Raw genomic sequence first — 17382 nt, 5'->3', positions numbered from 1 at the left:
AGTCAATTTACATTCACGATAATAATTGAAAGATATAAATTTAATGTCACTGTGTTACCTGTAGAATTGGTGTTGCTGGTGATTTTCTCTGGTCCTTTTGTAGTCTTTGTTGCTTTGGTCTTTTTTTTTCCCCCTTCACTTAGAATTCCCCCTTAAAATTTCTTGCAGGGCTCGTTTAGTGGTCACAAACTCCTTCAGTTTTTGTTTGTCTGGGAAAGTTTTCATCTCTGCTTCTATTCTGAATGATAGCCTTGCTGCATAAAGGATTCTTGGCTGCATATTTTTCCTGTTCAGCATAGTGAAAATTTCCTGACACTCCCTTCTGGCCTGCCAAGTTTCAGTGGACAGGTCGGCTACAAACCTTACGTGTCTACCCTTATAAACCTTTTGTCCCTAGCTGCTTTCAGAATTCTCTCTTTATTTTTATATTTTGCAAGTTTCACTATGATACATTGTGGTGTTGACCTGTTTTTGTTGATTTTAAAGGGACGTCTCTGTGCCTCTTGGACTTGAATGCCTGTTTCCTTCCCCAGATTAGGGAAGTTCTCAGCTATAATTTGTTCAAATAAATCTCCTGCCCCTTATTCCCACTCTTCTTCTGGGACTCTATAATATGGATATTGTTTCATATCATGAAATCACTTAGTTCTGTAAGCCTCCCTTCACGATTTAGTAATTTCCTTTCCCTCTTTTTTTTTTTAGCTTCGTTATTTTCCACGATTTTATCTTATATTTCACCTATTCTGTCCTCTGCTTCTTCAGTCCTCATTATCACGGTATCCAGTTTGTTTTACATCTCAGTTATAGCATTTTTTATTTCATCCCGACTAGTTCTTAGGTCTTTGATCTCTGCAGCAAGGGTTTCTCTGGTGTCTTCTATCCTTTATTCAAGCCCAGCTAGTAGTCTTATGACTGTTGTTCTAAATTCTCATTCAGGCATATTGCTTATATCTGTTTTGGGCAAGTCCCTGGCTGTGATGTCTTCTTGACCTTTCGTTTGGGGGAAATTCCTCCATCTTGTCATTTTGGCTACATTTCTGTCTTTTGCGTGTTTTAAAAGCTTTTTATGTTTCCTGCACCTGAGAGTACTGCTATATTAAAAAAGGGTCATACACTGTCCAGAGCTTGGCACTTCAGGAAGTGTTTTTGGTATATGCTCTGTTCACTCTGCTATTGCGTTTTGGCTGCTCTTTCCCATGGTCAGCCCTCTGCAGAGCTCCTCCTTGCTTGCAGTGGTGCAATGTTTGGACCTTTCACTAGGTGTGCTTTGATTTGTTTGTTGAAGTGATCTGGAAAAAAAGGAGGGGGAGCCTGATTCCAAAGCAAGAGAAAAGGAAAGGGGACCAAAAAAAAATCAAACAGAGAAGCAAAAAACTATAAGGAAGATTCTAAAGAAAAAGAAAGGGAAAAAAAAGAAGAAAAAAGAAAAAAGAACTGTAGGTGTCATTTTGAAGCCCTGGATTTTCAGTGCACTTGGTGGATGAGGGATGGTGGCTGTGCTGATCTGACTCTGCTTTGGCTCAGAGTCAGTCTTGCCCCGCAAAATAAACAGTTGCCAGGCTTGGGGGTGCTGGGGTTTGGTGTTAAGTGGGTCCCACCTTCACTGGAGGCCACTATGTTGTTCTCTGAAGTCCCACCATGTTGGTGTTGGGGGGGAAATGGCACCACTCCAATCTTTGATCCCCAGACTGGGGATCTCACATCCCCTTGCTGTTCAGGCAGCCCTCACAGAATAGTGAGACCAGTCAACTTGCCCTGTCCCACAACTCTCCTGAGGTTTTCTCTGGCGTGTGGCTGGGATTCAAAACCCACAGTCTTAAAGGACCCAGCACCATGTGGATCCACTCCCCTCCTTTGGAGTAGAGCCTCTTCATGCTGTGTAAAGTTCTCTGTCCCTGCGGAATAGTCCCATGCCTGCACAGTGCGTGGAATCTGTAGTGTACCACCATTAAAGGCAGCAAAGGTTTTATATTCACTCTAGGTACGCCTCTGTCCCCTGATGATGAAAGGCCTTTGGCTGGCACCTGCAGGGTATTTCGTCCTTGGGAGGCAATAAGCCCTCTTCCAAAAGTACTCTGGGATGGGGAATGTTCTCTCCCAGTGTGCCCTGGAGATGTCTACACCACCCTATGCACTCCCGGCTAGCTGCCCCCTCCCTGCCCAGGAGTGCACGCCATAGCTCTGCTCCCAAGAAAGTCATGCACTTCCAAAACCTCAGAATTTGAGCTTCAAACACTGTTTGCAAAAAAGAGCTGGGACACTCAGTACTCCTCACTACCCAGTCCATGGGCCAGAGAGGTTTTCTGCTTGTGCTAACTCAATGTTGTACTTTCTCAACCCCTCTCTCTTTCTCTTCCTTTTGTCTCTCCATGAAAAGGGTTCCCTCCACTCTCTTTCTCTTCCCCAATTCATTTCTATGAACCTCGCACCTGCCAAGCTATCTCGCTCCAACTGTGGAGATCCTTCTGCCAATCTGCAGATTGATTTCCTGGGTGTTCCGAGTGATCTGACCTCAATACAGCTGTGTTTGAGGGACAAGGAAAGCCCAGGGTCCCCCTACTTCTCTGTCATCTTAACTCCTCCCCCCTTTTAAATGCATTGTTGAATTCTGTTTGCTAGTATTTTGTTGAAGATTTTTGCTTCTGTGTTAATGAGAGGTAATTGGCCCTATAGTTCTCTTTATTTGTGGTGTCTTTATTTGGTTTCGGTATCAGGGTGATACTGACCTCACAGAATGAATTTGAAAGTTTTCCTTCTTCTGTTTTTTGGAATAGTTTGAGAGAATAGGTATTAACTCTTCTTTAAATTTTTTTTTAATGTTTATTTATTTTTGAGAGAGAGAGAACCAGAGCATGAGTGGCGGAGGGAGGAGAGAGAGGGAGACACAGAATCCGAAGCAGGCTCCAGGCTCCCAACTGTCAGCACAGAGCCGGACAGGGCTCAAACCCACAAGCAGTGAGGTCATGACCTGAGCCAAAGTCAGATGCTCAACTGACCGGGCCACCCAGGTGCCCAGGTAGTAACTCTTCTTTAAATGTTTTGTAGAATTCACCTGTGAAGCCATGTGGTTCTGGACTTCACAGTTTTTTTGGGAGTTTATTGATTACTGATTCAATTTCATTGCTGATAATTGGTCTGTTCAAATTATCTATTTCTTCCTGATTTAGTTTTGGTAGTTTATATGTTTCTAAGAATTTATGTATTTCCTCTAAGTTGTGCCATTTGTTGGCATATAGGGTTTTTTTTGGCAAATAGGTTTTTTTTTTTAAATTTTTTTCAACGTTTATTTATTTTTGAGACAGAGAAAGACAGAGCATGAACAGGGGAGGGGCAGAGAGAGAGGGAGACACAGAATCTGAAACGGGCTCCAGGCTCTGAGCTGTCAGCACAGAGCCCGACGTGGGGCTTGAACTCACGGATCGTGAGATCATGACCTGAGCCGAAGTCGGTTAAGACTGAGCCACCCAGGCGCCCCGGCAAATAGGTTTTTATAACATTCTGTTACAGTTGTTTGTATTTTTATGGCATTGGTTGTTTGAAATTACTTCTTGATCCATGGGCTACAGAATGCATGTTGTGTTAACAGCCACGAAAACAACATTAACCTGATTGCACATCTCCATCAGACCTTTTTTTCTGAGTAGTAGGTCTCAACAGCGGGCTTGAAATATTCAGTAAACCATGTACTAAACAGATGTGCTGTTATTCATGCTTTGTTGTTCCATTTGTAGAGAACAGGGAGAGTAGATTTAGCACAATTTTTGAGAACCCTAGTATTTTCAGAATGGTGAATGAGCATTGGCTTTAACTTCAGATTATCAGCTGCATTAGTCCCTAACAAGAGAGCCTAACCTTTGAGACTTTGAAGCCAGGCATTGACTTCTCTCTAGCTATGACAGTCCTAGATGGCATCTTCTTCCTATAGGAGGTTGTTTAATGTATATTGAAAATCTCTTGTTTAGTGTCGCTGCCTTCATGAACTGTCTTAGCTAGGTCTTCAGGATAACTTGTTGCAGCTTCCATGTCAGTATTTGCTGCTTCACCTTGCACTTTTTTGTTATGGAGATGGCTTCTTTCCTTAAACTTCATGAACCTACCTCTGCTAGCTTCCAACTTTTCCTCTGCAGCTTTCTTACCTCTCTTAGCCTTCAAAGAGTTGAAGAGAGTTAGAGCTTTGCTCTGGATTAGGCTTTGGCTTAAGGGAATGTTATGGCTGGTTTGATCTTCCATCCAGACCACTCAAACTTTATTATCAGCAATAAGGCTGTTTTGCTTTCTTATCATTCTTGTGTTTACTGGAGTAGCACATTTAATTTCCTTCAAGAACTTTTCCTTTGCATTCATGATTTGGCTAACTGCTTGGTACAAGAGGCCTAGCTTTTGGCCTGTCTCAGCTTTCAACATGCCTTCCTCATTAAGCTTAATCATTTCTAGCTTTGATTTAAAGTGAGAGATGTATGACTCTTCCTTTTCACTTAGACACTTAGAGGCCAGAGGAGGGTTATTAACTGGCCTCATTTCAATATTACTGTGTCTCAGGGAATAGAGAGGCCTGAAGAGAGGGGAAAGAAACAGGAGAATGGCTGGTCAATGGAGCAGTCAGAATATCCACAACATTTATCAGTTAAGTTTGCTATCTTATATGGATGTGGTTTGTGGCACCCCTTATACAATTACAACATCAAAACTTATACAGTAGTAACATCAAAGATAACCATAACAAATAATAATAAAAGTTTGAAATATTGTGAGAATTACCAAATATGACACAGAGATGCAAGTGAGCAAATTCTGTTGGAAAAATGGTGGCCTCAGACTTGCTCAATGCAGGGTTGCTATAAACCTTCAATTATGAAAAATACAGTATCTGTTAAGTGCAATAAAGCAAAGCGCAATAAAATTAGCAGCCACATGTATGCTTGCAATGCATGTTTTATAATTATTGGGTATAAAATTCTACATATGTCTTTTTAGATCAAGCTTTGTTGTTCATGGTAACAAACTTGAGAGCTTTTATGCAAATAATTGTGGGATTGAATTGAATTATGTAGAATTCTAATTCTGAGCTGTTGTATTTACATTACATTTACTGGACTCTTCCTAAAACCAATGCTGGGGATATCTTCTATGTTTTTATCTCATTCCTCTTATCATTTTGAAGTGGTTCTCTTGTCAAATTACATTAAAGTCTATTTTGTCTGGCATTAATTTTGCTATTTCAGCTCTCTTATGGTTAGTTTTTGCCTGGCATATTTTCTCATTATTTCCATTCATTTCTTTCAACTTCTTTGTGTGTTATATTCATCTTGTAAAAAGCCTATAACAGTTATGTGAGTGGGTGAGTGTATGTACCTTTTAACTGGTGAATTTGGTCCAGTTACATTTATTGTTATTTATGGTACAATTCAAGTTGAAATGAAATAAGTGCACAGGAATGGAGAAATTGTTGATGGCTATGATGGGACACAATCTAACTCCACAGTGTAGTAGAAGATACCTAATAAATGTCAGCTTTCTTTTGCAGGTCCTTTCTCCAATCTGTGCCTAATGGGTATTTGGAGAATTTATGTTGATTTTTTTCTGGGTACTCTTTGAATGAAAATGCTGTGTCTTCTTCATGATATTCTTAGCCCCCCTAAACTCCAGCATTTTGACCATCTACGTGATACCTAAAAGAACTGGGCTGATTGCAGGGGGTAAAGAGGGAGTGGGTGGAAAGGAAATTGTGGCAGGTGTTGATGACTCACTGAAAACATTTAAGTGGAAAGGAAGTCTAGAAATAGGTTGGTAGCTAGAAAGAGAGCAGTAGGTCTAATTGTGGGTCTTTTTCAAGAAAGGATGTCTGGAGGCAAAAAGAAGGGAACTGACAGAATGTGAATGGTTGAAGATATTAAGGGATCAAGGACTAATCTATCACTTAGTCTCTTTAGAACAAGTAGCAGGGGGAGAGAAATGTGTAACAAGAAATGTTTTTACAGGGTGTACTATAAAAATATATATCTCTACTAAATTACTAGTGTAAAATGCATAAAGATAAGCAATATGATTTTTAAAATGTAGAGTCTCATACTCCTTTACCTGACTCTTAACAAACATTAATTAAAAAACGAACAAACATTTAGTTAAGACAACTAAATTTTTTTTTTCCCTACTCTGTCTCAGCACTAAAAAGAACTTTCAATGTCATTGAATCCATTTTCCCACCTAAAGTAGAAGACTTTACAGCATTCCTGACAGCTCTCTGGGAAATTTGGAACACTTGTGGTTTTAAGAAATCCCACCACCTCAAATGGGAAGCATCTGCCTTTGTGCAGAGGTGTGATGATAACGAAGCTCTTTCTTTATTTAGTAGCGATCTGCCTAAATGTAACCATCTCTCTCTTGACCAACTATATGATGAATGTAATTCCATTACATGTTGAAGACTCTACCATGTATCTGTCCCCTCATACTCATCTGGTAACAACACCTGAGACCTTTCTCATGAGAGGACTTCTGGATCACTCAAGAGGCTTCTACCTTTTTTAGCAGGTTATCTCAGTTTTTTGCATTCTGATTATAGCAGTTGATCAGAACCATTAGTGGAAACTGAATTCTGTCAGGTGCTTCCCATCCCCCCTCCCCATCTAATGAAGTGATTATGTGGTTTTCCTTCTTCAATCAATTGATAAAATAAATTAAATTAATTTATTTTCAAGTGTTGAACCAGCTGTACATTTCCATGGTAAACCCCACATTATAAGGATGTGTTATCTCGTGTTACTGAATTTATTAACATTTTGTTGAGCATTTTTGGCCTGTAGTTTTCTTTTCTTGTAATATCTTTGTCTAATTTCCATATCAAGTAATGTTGGCCTCATAAAATTTGTTTAATTCAGGTTATCTACTTCTTTTTAATTTTTTAAAATTTATTTATCCTTGAGGGAGAGAGAGAGGGAGAGCAAGAGTGCACACGTGAGCAGGAAAAGGGCAGAGAGAGAGGAAGAGAGAGAATCCCAAGCAGGCTCCACACTGTCAGCATGGAACCCGATGCAGGACTCAAACCCACAAACCGTGAGATCATGACCTGAGCTGAAGTCAAGCATTGGACACTTAACCGATTGAGACACCCAAGAACCCCGCTATTTCTTTTTGGTTGATTTTTAGTATTTGTGCCTTTCAAGGAATTTGTCTATTTAATCTAAGTTGTTGAATTTATGGGCATAGAATCATTCATAATGTTTACTTTCTTTTTAATGTCTTTAGGTTCTGTAGTAATATCCCCTCCTTCATTTCTGACAATTACAATTTTTCTTTCTTTTTTTTCCCCTGACAACCTGGCTACAGGCTCAAATTTTATTGATATTTTGAAAAACTTTTTTTTCAGGTTTTTCAAAAACTTTATTACTTGTTTTCTTTTGAATTTCAATGATTTGTGCTTTTATATTTATTATTTCCTTCCTTCTGATCAGTGTGGATTTAAATTCCTCTTCTTTTCCTAGTTTTCTAAAGTGGAAGTTTGGATCATTGGTTTGAGGTTTTTCTCTTTTTCTAATATAAGTTTAATGCTATAAATTTCCTTGTACACTTAATCTGCTTTAGCTGCATCCCCCAAATTTTGGGACATTGTGTTTTTATATCATTCTATGTAAAATATTATCCAGTATCCCAGGACTTTGTCTTTTATCTATGGGTTATTTAGAAGCATGTTGTTTAGTCTCCAGAAATGTACAGAATTTTCCAGGTATCTTTATGTTGTTAACTTCTAGTTTGATTTTATTATGATTATAGAACATCTGTACATGATTTTACTTTTTAAAGATTGATTCAGGTTTGTTTGGTGGCCCAGAATATAGTCTATCTTGACGAATGTTTTATGTGCACTTGAAAATAATGTATATCTTGCCTTGTTGGGTGTAGTGTCAATTCAGTTAAGTTAGTTGATAGTGGTGTTCAGACCTTCTATAACCTTACTTATTTCTGTATACTTGTTTTATCAATTATTGATGGAGTACAAGATATCTTACTAATGGTGCTGAAGGAAAGAGAACAAAAAGTAATTATAAAGGGAATGTTACAAATCAAACTGGTAGAAGGATAGAGATTATATATATTATTTACTCTGTGTTCAATATTTGATTATAAGTGTTGAAAACTGACTCTGTTAAGTGTTCTCATCTTGTTCCTGTCTTTATCCTTTCATGTATTTTGTTAATTCCTATAGATAAAATGTGATTTATGGTTATTAATCTTACAGATAAAAATGTTCCAAGTCCTTTCATTGCTTTGAGCTCTCTCCTGGGTTCCAACCTCCCCTCCACTGTGTATTTTAGGATGCCTAATCCCCCCCCCCCCCGGCCCCAGTTGCTGGTATTGTCTGGTAGTGTTGCCATTGGACTTTAGTGACCTAGGAGTTTACAGGTCACATCCTTCTCATATAAAACAGAATATAGTAGGACTTGTGGAGAGTTCTCCAAGCTGAGAATTTCAGGGCAGTTTTCCTAGAAGCGGTTCACTAAGAAATCCACAAGAATCACATGATGGCCTTCGTCTTTGCAGGGAAGACATGTGTCCCTGAGAGTGTTCTATGTTTCCAGGCACTCAGAAGTCTTCTCATTGGTTCTTAAAGTTTCTCATATGGAATAATCCCCAAAACATATTAAATGAAAAAAATCAAAGTATAGAATAATGCGTATAATATGCTATCATCTGTATTTAAGACAAAATGGGGATAAAAATAGATATGTATTTTTATAACATATCCCAAGAAGACATTGATGACATGCCTCACTCTGAGGAAGGGAAGCTGGAGCTTGGTACCTAGGAGAAGGGGCAAGTAGAGGACCTTTCGCTCTATACCCTTTTGTGTCTTCTGAGTTTTGAACCATATAATTGCATTGGCTATTCAAAGAGGAAAACAAGTTAAAAACAAAATCCTTCTAGGATGGTTTATCAAACTTGATACTTAGATTGGCCCTGATAATTTACTCTTTTCCCTCATTTCTCCTTGCTTAAGTCTTCCTTCTTCCTGCCCTCCATGTCTGATCATTTGCCTGCAAGAGACATGTTGCAACATGCTCCTCCTTCTCAGAGTGTACTAGAAACTACACAGGGATGAGGTAGTGTTACTTCTTGTGACTGATTGCCATTTTTAATCCCAAACTTTCTAGACCAGAGGTTCTCAAACTTGAGCCTGCATCAGATTCATCTCAAGTGCTTGTTAAAACATTGGTTCCTGGGCCAGAGTTTCTGATTCACCAAGTCTGAGGTGTTTCTAACAAGTTCCCAGGTGATGCTAATTGGAGACCACTCTTTGAGAACCAGTGCTCTGGACTAAAATTGTTTCTTCTGTGATGTGTTGTCCAGTTTTGGTGCCCCAGCTGTGTCCTAAGAAATAAAAAAACAGGAGAGGTTTGTCCCTTTCCAAAGGCATACGTGTAGCTCACCACTGTCCATCTGTCTGTCTAGCCAACAGTGTCTGTCAGGCTCTATCCCCTTCATAAGCTGATATGCATGTCACCACTAGCAGGACTGACCCTATCAGAAGCCTGCATCCCCCTTCATCTGGGCTCGCCAGAGAGGACATTCGTACAGTCATTGCTGTCATCTCCCCATGAAGACTTAACTGATATTCTTGTAATCAAGAGTCATGCTAATTTCTGATTCACCTTCCAGTGCTTCTCAACAGAGGCACTATTAGCATTTTCGATGAGACAGTTCTTCATAATGAGAATTCTGTTTAATGTGGGATATTCAGCATCCTTGGCTCCCTTCCCTGTCCTTGGTTATCATGGTGATCTGTAATCCCACCACACATCCCAGTGCACCCCTCCTCCAGCCTTCCCCTCCCCACTGTCCCTGGAGAACGGGATGAGAGCAGCACAGCTTTCTTCTGAAAAACACTGTCTTGTATTAAGCCATCAGTGAACCCCCTTATCAAACCACATTGCCTTAGCTCCCTGCAAAAATCCTGAGTCGTGTTTTAATATTTTCCTGGTTTTCATTAAATGTTGATATTAAAAAGTGATTGAATGGTGAATCCTTCTTTTGGAAAACCGTATGGGTGGAATTGTCTACCCATGATATGCAGTCCCCTCTCTATAGAGAAATGCACTGGAGGGTCCCTGTTTCCTGCTGAAGTGGCTTTGCACCCTCACCTGCCAAGGAGAAAAATGTGACCCATTCTATTTCCCTTTTTTTTTTTTAACCATGAGTGTCAGGGAACTCTTTTGCACCTGTAATACTTAATAGGGATGCAAAATTAGTGTAGAAAACCATTTTGCCTATATTATCAGCTTTTATACATTTTTAATTTTTAAACATTCAGTAGCTTAATTTTGCATTTTCTTGTGGGTGACTTCAGAAGCAGGCCTTGGTGCAGGTTGAGTTGTGAAGGATTATAGCCAAGGATTATAGTTGCCTAACTAGCTGGGCAGAAGAATCCTGTGGTGGAACAGCCTGGCCTCACGTGGACACCAGCTAGGCCATGGGCTTGAGACACAGGAGGGGCAGCAGGCAAGGGGGCTCTTCTTGCTGGCAGCACGTGAAGGTGTCGCTGGTGAGACTGAAATGCCAGGTGTGCTCAAGCTGGAAGTGAAGTAAGGGTCAAGGAACAGAGAGCCGCAGGTATTCCTGAGCCCTCACCAAGGTGGGAGAATCATTGAGGTAAGTGGTGGCAGAGGGACCAAACTTGCCAGGTCAAGAGAAATTCTGCCAGGACTGACTGGGTTAGCCCATGAGAGCTGCAGAAACCATCACTTACAGGAACACCATCCTGATTTGGCTCCCACTTGATCCTGTGGCCAAACAGGATACAGATGGGGTACAGATGGGGCTGGGTACAGATGGGGCTGGCACTCTGGGGTCAGCTTTCTGCCGAAGCTCCGTGTCCGGGTGGAAAAGAGCATCTATTTGGGGGACCGTAGCAGGGCAGAGATTCCACCCCATCCCGCCCCTCCTCTGAGGGCCCAGTTCCTTCCAGTTCCTCTTCAAAGTACGCCTCAAAGTGTCAGGGGACCACCACGCCAAACTGGGGGTGTCCACCCTCTAGATCTCCTGTGTGAGTCGGGTGTATAAGGCCTTTCCGTCTAAAAGTCTCTTGGTTGAAATTCCATCGTGAGAGCTTGATTCCCTTCTGGTTTACAAACTCTTCATTACAGATTAATACACCTTCTGGGAAGGCAGCAAATAATTTGCACATTTGAAAGAATGGATTTATCACTTTAAGTATTTGAGATGTGCTGCTGGAGGGAAACAAGCTTTTTTTTTTTTTTTTTGAAGTTTATTTTTGAGAGAGAGAGAGCACAAGCAGGGGGAGGGCCAGAGAGAAGGAGAGACAGAACCCCAAGCAGGCTCCGCACCATCAGCGCAGAGCCTGATGTAGGGCTTGAACTCACGAACTGTGAGATCATGACGTGAGCTGAGATCAAGAGTCAGACGCTTTACTGACTGCACCACCCAGGCACCCCAAAACAGAAACTTCTAAAGGGAGGAGATGGGGTGAGGTTTAGGAACCCTTGCAGGCTAAGGGGGCGCCCTGTGGGCTGCTTTGGTGTGGGCTCTGGGGGAGCAGAGGTGTGGGCTGAGCTCTGGACAGTGAGGGGGGGTCACTGGTTTCTGAGAACAGTCCTCTCCCAGGTGTGAGTATTGTCTCCCTGTCCTGTGAGCTCCTCCTTACCCTGGCCTTGTCACCGAAGCCAGGCCCCTGATCGCCCACGTACCAGCTCTTTCCAGAGGGCCCAACAGCCACTACCTGCTCTGTGGCCTTCCTCCCTCACCCCTGCCAGGGCCTCTCCCCTGACCCTGTGACTTCACCCCAGCTCTGCCCTCCTCAGTTCTTCTGAATTCTGTCCTCTGTGGAGGAAGGAAGCACCCAGTTCTGGTTCTCCTTGTAACTACTTGTCCTGAACTTTAAACCCATAACCCCCCACACTTGGTAATAAAAGCACCTATTGTCCTTGGGACATTTCCACACAGCCTCTCTGAGTGATGTGCTCCTCCTCCCAGCTGCTCCTACTCCCTTGTGCACGTGTGTCCCTGACTTAGCTTGCCTTTCCTCCTTCCCACCAGGCACCGGCCAGGAGGCTTCCAGTGGGCTGCCCCTGCTGCCATCCGAAACACTTCAGGAGCTTCTTGGCTAAGGGCCCCACGAGCCCACAGGGAGGCAGACCTCCAGGACGTCTTGCCCTGTGCTCCCAGCCCAGTTGCCACAACAAACAGCAGAGGAGACGTTGGTGAGTGGGCAGGGTTCAGACTGTGCCGTTGACCATTCCTCCCCAGCCGACCCTGAGGAGATGACAGAGCCAGGGCAGAATAGTGCCCGCAAGGTGAGATGACACCTGGTCAGGTGCCCAGACAGCTGGGGGTGAAGCCAGCATGCCTTACTGAGCATTATCTGTTGACCCTGGCTTAGCTGGTCAGAATTCTAGAACTGGTGGAGTTGGTGGGAACTGTCATTGAAGCCAGCCAGGAAACAAGATTCGGTATCTGCTGGGTGCCCTGGTTTCTGCTAGAAACTGTTATGCTGCCAAACTGGTGCTCCGTCCTTCCCAATTGTCCACAGGCTTCTTCCTCCTGCTACTCCAGGAAGGTGCTCTGGTTAACTGCATTTGGTTTCGATTTTCCCTTTGACTCTCTGGTTCCTTAGCAAGAAGCCATCATTGGGGGTGGAGCACAGTTCAAATTCTGTGTTAATTGTGGAACCCATCTGTTCCAGGTCCTGACCAAGAGCTACCACTGGCCCTGCTTCACAGACGTGATCATTGTCACTCTGGTCAGTGGGAAATCCCATTGAGAGTAGGTGTAGAGTGAGTCTGCTCAACAAAAATGGTGCCTTTGTGGGCAGCTATACAGTGGTCAATATTCTCAATTATATTTCAAAAGTCTGGGTGATCTTTTGGGATATCATATTGAAAGTTAGGGGTCGGGGTCCATTGCTTTCGTAGCTTTAACTGGTGAGGAAGATGGGTTTCCTTCTGCTACCCTCTTCCCTCTTCTTGGGGTCTTGTGATTACAGTACTTGAGGGGTCCTCAGCCAGTGGCAGCCTGGGAAGTGGTCTGTTGACTCTCACTGTGAAGGAGGCTGATGGGGTCCTAACCAATTCAGTGAAGCAAAGCAAGTGAGAAGGAGGAGGGGGAAAGAGCAGTGAAAAGAAGCATAGCCTGTGATTTTATAACACTGATTTTCCCCCAAGGTTCTAAGGCTGCTTTGAAGTATGGTTCCATCATTGAAGTGGGAGAATAGCTTCTTTCTTAAAAATTATTTTTACTTTATTTTTAAAAGATTTTTATTTTTTAAATGTTTATTTACTTATTTTTGAGAGAGAGAGAGAGCGCAAGCAGGGGACGGGCAGACAGAGAGAGAATCCCAAGCCGACTCCGTGCTGTCACTGCAGAGCCCAGTGTGGGGCTTGAACTCACAAATAGTGAGATCATGTCCTGAGCCAAAATCAAGAGTTGAACACTTAACCAACCGAGCCACCCAGGTGCTCTGACTTCAGCTCAGGTCATGATCTTGTGGTTTGTGGGTTCCTGCCCCACGTCAGGCTCTGTGCTGACAACTCAAAGCCTGGAGCCTACTTCAGATTCTGTGTCTCCCTCTCTCTCTCTGCCCATCCCCCATCATGCGCTCTCTCTCTCTCTCTCTCTCTCTCTCTCTCTCTCTCTCTCTCTCAAAAATAAACATTAAAAAGAGAGAGAGAGAGAGAGAGAATACTCTTAGGCTGCTTTGGCAGGCAAAACTAAATACATGGGTTCTGTTCTTTTGTTAAAAAAAAAAGATCTTGTAATTTTAAAGTAATTTTTAAAAAGTGATTATGAGGTTGGACTCTAAAGTGGCTGATGAAGGGAGAAAGCAGTGTCTTACTACTGCCTGAAGGAAAGTACAGAATGTATGGCTGAGATGGGGGCATTATTTTAGGATTCAGGGAAGGCTGGATCAAAGTGAACACTGTGTATGCATGAGCATTGCTCCCTTGAGAGGCGAGCCCTAAGGCACTCTGACATTGCGAAGCAGCAGAAGCAGAAGATCAAAGGATGGAAAAAGTAATGCAAGTCCTTTATTTTGAAGGCAGGTTTGCCTTGGCTAAAATCAGGATGAAGGTAGAGGCTCGGGTGCTGGGGAGAGGGCTGTGTAAGAAGCCCTTTCTGTGGAGTTACCCATTTTATGCTCAAGGCAGGGAAATTTGCAAGGAGAAAAAAGAGGACAAATCTTCATTGGAAAAGCTAGAGCAGATGGGACTGTGGAAATCATCCAGTACTCTTTTCCCTGCACTGATGCGGAAAGGGGGCCCCTGAAGGAGAGCTGCAGTGACACACCTGGTTGGTGCAGAGTCAGGCTGGAACTTGGTGCTCTTCTCTGGAGTCCCTTCAAGTCTGAGCTGATGGGCTGCTCACAGATGATTCGGACACCTTTAGCAAGATGCAAATGTTTCTTGACAGACTTCTCAGAAGGGCAAGTAACCTTTAGTTTTCTCCATACATTTTTTTCAGAGATGCCTGTGGAAAATCTCTTTTCTGAATTGCACACTCTTTTTTTTTCTTTTTCAACGTTTATTTATTTTTGGGATAGAGAGAGACAGAGCATGAACGGGGGAGGGGCAGAGAGAGAGGGAGACACAGAATCGGAAACAGGCTCCAGGCTCTGAGCCATCAGCCCAGAGCCTGACGCGGGGCTCTAACTCACGGACCGCGAGATCGTGACCTGGCTGAAGTCGGACGCTTAACCGACTGTGCCACCCAGGCGCCCCGTGAATTGCACACTCTTAATGAAGACATTTGTTCTGCTTTTGATAAAATAAACTTTGAACAGTGAACTATGGTGCTATATTACATCAAAATGTATTTCCCTAGGCTTCATTGTAATTCTTCTTTTATACTGAAAGCACATGTAATTTAGAGAGCTTTATGTTGCTTGATATATAACTTGTAATTAAATGTAGGGTTTGATCATATTTCTTTAAAAGTTGGGCATTAGGGTCTTGATTAATATTGTAACATCCCTTATACTATGGTTTCTATGAGAAAGTCAGCCTTCTTCCTAAGAAAAGAACGTAATCTATGTCAATCTGGTTAACATTGATTTGATTAATGTATCAGACATACATTCATTCATTCATTCATTCATTCACTCATTCATCATATAGTCCTTGAGTGATGAATCAGGCAAAGTGCTTGCTCTCGGGTAGTTTTCCTTCTAGTGAGAGAGGGAGACATTAATGTCTGTCGTTGATTTTAAAGTTCAGTGAAGAAAAGTAGTGCAGGGTAAGGGGATGGGAGGATTGGGACAGGGTTATTTTTCATAGGATCATCGAGTGGTCAGGGAGGGTCTCTTTGCCGAGGTGAGATGTCAGCAGAGGACAGAGTGAAGTGAGCGAGTGAGTCTTGAGATCTGGAGGAAGATCTCTATTCAAGGCAGAGAGACTGGCCACTGCTAAGGCCTTGAGGCAAGAGTGAACTTGATGTGGCCAGAGGAGCAGCAGGCAGGCCAGCCAGCTGTAGAGTGGAGGGTGAGGCCCAGTGTGATAGCAGGTGAGCTTGGAGCAATAGGCAGGGCTGGGTGAGGTAGGGCCTTACAGGCCATGGTAGAAGTTTGGATTTTAGTCTGTAGGTAACGGGTGGTCATCGGAGCATGCTGAGTAGGGGAGTGACATGTCCAGCTGCTGAATGGAGAACTGACTGGGGAAGCAGTGTGGAAACAGGGAGGCAGTTAGACCGCTGCAAGGGTCTAGGGTCATGATGCTGGTGGCTTGGATGGCTGGTGGCATGGGGTTGGTGACATGTGATCAGAATGGAGGCAGAACCAGAACAAAGGTAGGCAGGTGGATGATGGAGCCTTTGGTCTGGGTGGGAAGTGCTGCAGGAGGAGCACATTTGACGGGAGAAAGTTGAGAGTTCTTGTTACATCTTGTTAGATAAACCAGTGGGGATGTGGAGTAGGCAATTGGATGTAAAATTTTGGAGATTGGCAGAGAGGTTAGAATGGGAGATGGGTTTGGCAGTCTCTGGCCTCTCACCACATATAAAGCCATGGGACTGGAGTTGATCCCCCGGGGGGTGAGCAGGCCATCACTTAGAGACCAGGAAAGAGAGGGGAGGGTAGGAGGAAAGAGAGGAGAGTGCAACACCCCATCCAGAGAGAAGAGTGTCTCTCCAGATGGACGAGGTGACTGTGCCAGTGCAGCTGAAAGCATTAAATATATTACCAGCCTGAGAATAGTGTCCTCTAGATGATTGCCTGGATTTTTATGTGCTTGTGGGCCTTGTGTCCCCCATTAGACTGGGAACTCACCAAAGCCAGGGATTATTTCACTGTTCTCCTGCTTGCACTTGGAGCCACTTCAAGCTACGGCTAAACCACCTACTGAGTGGACACTTACTTGTAGAAGCTGCTTAGAGAGTCATCCATCAATGGGACTGTGGGAACAGTGTTGATGAGGAAGGGGCAGAATGAGTCCTGCTCTTGGCAAAGAGGCCAGTGATATCCCAATTCTGAGTAGAAGGACTTGGGTGGCAAAGAAGACAGATGGGAAGAGCAGGAAGGAAGCAGGACTGTCAGATTCCTGATTTGGGGAGCGATCGGCCCCTTACATGTAGTCATATAGTTCCCTCCTGAGGAAGGGGGGCCCTGAAAAGTCAGGAACTCTTTGAATGGCTGTTGATTGATGCAGCAGTTGGAATCTTTACCTCTGTCTGCAAAATATGTGCATCTATCTATCTATCTATCTATCATCTATCTATCTATCTTTCTGTGGCTTAAGAAGGATGGAGAAGCCTGTAATGACTTCCCTTGGAGGTACCTGATTCAGAACCAGCAGTTCAGATCCTGACAAAGAGCAGAGTCCCAATGGGACCTGAGTCTGGACAGGAGTTCTGTGGTGGTGCTCGGGGGCTGTCATGGCCTCTTCTGTTGACTGGGTTCCATCGATCTGTATCTGTGGGGAGTAACTGGGCCTGAAAGTCTGGCCATCTCTGACTGGGGGTAGTGTCTGGGGTAGACCAGCCTCAAAGATCCCTAAGGGCTGGGCACACTAGGAGTTAATCTGCATAAGGAGAGAGATGAGTTTCCCGGCCATCAGGAGTCTGGGATAATAACTGGATTCTGTCCTGTTTCTTGTCTCTTATGTAGACATAATGAAACCAGAGGACTCATAGGATCATAGGAAAGCATAGGAATAGTTTCCGCTGGGACACTGTGAGAGTTTTGAAGAGATGGGAGGCCATCTTGATGAGACAGGACCAGAAGTTGAGAGTCCTTGACAGCATAAAGGAGACCCTGCTTGTGGAATGAGGGCAGATCCTTGGCCCTCCAGAGTTTAAGCTGGTAATAAGCCTGCAAGCCAAGGGTCCATACCCTGGAGTTACCCTGGGAACCTAATAACTAAATTTTTCCAGGCGATCCTGATC

General features: G+C 43.4%; 1 protein-coding gene across 2 annotated transcripts in view; it reads left to right on the top strand.

Moving 5' to 3' along the window:
* Positions 1 to 17382, top strand: part of MYLK (myosin light chain kinase) — a 276342-nt gene that overhangs the window by 55583 nt on the left and 203377 nt on the right. The window contains exon 2 of one of the 2 annotated variants that reach the window (XM_027061019.2): positions 12049 to 12212. The exons of the other annotated variant lie outside the window; for it this stretch is intronic. The gene's annotated coding sequence lies outside the window, so the exon portion shown is untranslated. The remainder of the gene's footprint in view (positions 1 to 12048; positions 12213 to 17382) is intronic. 2 annotated transcript variants of the gene reach the window in all.

Source organism: Acinonyx jubatus, chromosome C2 (assembly GCF_027475565.1).
Source record: "Acinonyx jubatus isolate Ajub_Pintada_27869175 chromosome C2, VMU_Ajub_asm_v1.0, whole genome shotgun sequence".
Taxonomy (NCBI): Eukaryota; Metazoa; Chordata; class Mammalia; order Carnivora; family Felidae; genus Acinonyx; species Acinonyx jubatus.
Note: the sequence above shows the minus strand (reverse complement) of the source record. Positions and strands in the feature narration are given on the sequence as shown.